The following is a 2839-nucleotide window of genomic DNA, read 5'->3' on the forward strand; positions in this document are numbered from 1 at the left end:
CGAAGGGAGCATAGTGCGCTAGAGAGGGAGGGAAAGAGAGGGAGGGAGGGAAAGAGAGAGAGAGGACTGTCAAAGTGATTGCATTCCAAATTGCACCCTGCACCCTATTCCCTGACCAAATCTGGAGAAAAGTAGTGCACTTTGGAGGGAATAGGGTGCAGGTTGGGAGGCAGACAGAGTGACCTGGGAGAATAACAACCATGTGATGTGGCCCTTTTTTTTCTTTTAAAGATATAGAGGCTGTTTTTCACCGCTGCCTGCACTCACACACACACACACTCACCCACGCACGCGCACACACACACACACACTCACCCACGCACGCACGCACACACACACACACACACTCACCCACGCACGCACACACACTCACTCACACACACACACACACACACTCACCCACGCACGCACGGGCACACACACAGAGCTCTCAATGTTCTGGAGCAGATGAGCTGTCAGTGGGGAGGCTGGTGGCAGCGGTGTGTGTATCTGAGGAGCTTGTTACACTGAATGTCAGCTCCACTGCAGAGGGGAAGGGAGGAGGAGGAGGGAGAAGAGGGGGAGGAGGAAGGAGAAGCGAGGGCAACTGACGTGCCTGAGCTCTCTCAATTCTAGTTCGCTCTCTCTCTTTCGCTCGGTTAGTCTTTCTCTCTGCAGTCTGTCATACAGCGTTGCTCCCTCCTCTCACTCATCTCTCCCTCCCCCTGTTCTCTCTCTCCACTCCTCCATCTCTCCCTCCCCCTGTTCTCTCTCTCCACTCCTCCATCTCTCCCTCCCCCTGTTCTCTCTCTCCACTCCTCCACTCATCCATCTCTCCCTCCCCCTGTTCTCTCTCTCCGCTCCTCCATCTCTCCCTACGCGTGTTGCTGTGGAGTGAGTGATATTGTGTAAGTGTGTCAGCGTGTGTGTGTGTGTGTGTGTGTGTGTGTGTGTGTGTGTGTGTGTGTGTGTGTGTGTGTGTGTGTGTGTGTGTGTGTGTGTGTGTGTGTGTGTGTGTGTGTGTGTTGTGTAAGTGAGGGTAACTAGGCGCACTACGGACGACCAAACCACAGGGGAATCCTGGGATATGGGAAGACTCATGGAGCTGTGCATGGACTGGAAAGGTCACAAACGCACACACACACACACACACACACACACACGCGCGCACGCACGCACGCACACACGCACACACGCACACGCACGCACACACACACACACACACACACACACACACACACACACACACACACACACACACACACACACGCATACACACACACAAAACTCATGTGGACCTGTGATTGGAACCCCTTAATGGGAGAGTGACCATGCTCTGAAATACCTTCCTGACACACACAAACTCTCTTACTCCCTCCCTCTCTCTATTCCTCTCTCTCCATCCCTCTCTCTCCCTCTCCCTCTCACTCTCCCTCTCGCCCCCCCCCCCCCCCCACCCTGTACACTCCTCCTGTCTCCTGGTTGGTAGAGCTTTCCCTCCAAAATGACATCACAGCTAGATGCAATGTAGGACCTAATAAGAGAACAAAGGTTTGCTCTGTTGCTGTCGACTGTTCCTTCTCCCAACCACACGCACACACACACACACGCACACACGCACACGCACACACATACACACACACACACACAAACGCACACACATGCTCATATCGTCATATCATTTTCCACCTGTTCTTTGTGTGGATTTGAACAAATCTCAGTCTGTCATTTTAGAATGCTGAGCATGAGAGGAGAAGAGAGCAGAGGAAGGAGGGAGAGGAGGAGAGTGATAGAGGGAAAAGCAGTGAGGGATCGAGAGAGGAGGAGGGATAGGAAGGAGAGGGAGGGAGACAAAGAGAGAGAGGGGAGGGATAGAGAGAGAGAGGGGCGAGAGGGAGGGATAGAGAGAGGAGGAGGGAGAGGAAGGAATAGAGGGAGGGAGATAAAGAGAGAGAGGGGAGGGATAGAGAGAGAGAGGAGCGAGAGGGAGGGAGACAAAGAGAGAGAGGGGGAGGGATAGAGAGGGGGAGACAGTGAGAGAGAGACAGAGAGAGAGGGGGGAGGGATAGAGGATAGAGAGAGGAGGAGTGAGAGGGAGGAATTGAGGGAGGGAGACAGAGAGATAGAGGGGGAGGGAGACAGAGAGCGAGGGATAGAGGATAGAGAGAGGGAGACAAAAAAGAGAGAAGGGGAGGGATAGAGGATAGAGAGAGGGAGACAAAGAGAGAGAAGGGGAGGGATAGAGGATAGAGAGAGGAGGGGAGGGATAGAGGATAGAGAGAGAAGGGGAGGGATAGAGGATAGAGAGGAGGGGAGGGATAGAGGATAGAGAGAGAAGGGGAGGGATAGAGGATAGAGAGAGAAGGGGAGGGATAGAGGATAGAGAGGAGGGGAGGGATAGAGGATAGAGAGAGAAGGGGAAGGATAGAGGATAGAGAGAGGAGGGGAGGGATAGAGGATAGAGAGAGAAGGGGAGGGATAGAGGATAGAGAGAGAATGGGGAGGGATAGAAGATAGAGAGACGGGGAGGGATAGAGGATAGAGAGAAGGGGAGGGATAGAGGATAGAGAGAGGAGGGGAGGGATAGAGGATAGAGAGAGAAGGGGAGGGATAGAGGATAGAGAGAGAAGGGGAGGGATAGAGGATAGAGAGAAGGGGAGGGATAGAGGATAGAGAGAAGGGGAGGGATAGAGGATAGAGAGAGAAGGGGAGGGATAGAGGATAGAGACAGAAGGGGAGGGATAGAGGATAGAGAGAGGAGGGGAGGGATATAGGATAGAGAGAGAAAGGGAGGGACAGAGGATAGAGAGAAGGGGAGGGATAGAGGATAGAGAGGAGGAGTGAGATTGGAGGAATAAAT

Source organism: Salvelinus alpinus, chromosome 2, assembly GCF_045679555.1.
Source record: "Salvelinus alpinus chromosome 2, SLU_Salpinus.1, whole genome shotgun sequence".
Taxonomy (NCBI): Eukaryota; Metazoa; Chordata; class Actinopteri; order Salmoniformes; family Salmonidae; genus Salvelinus; species Salvelinus alpinus.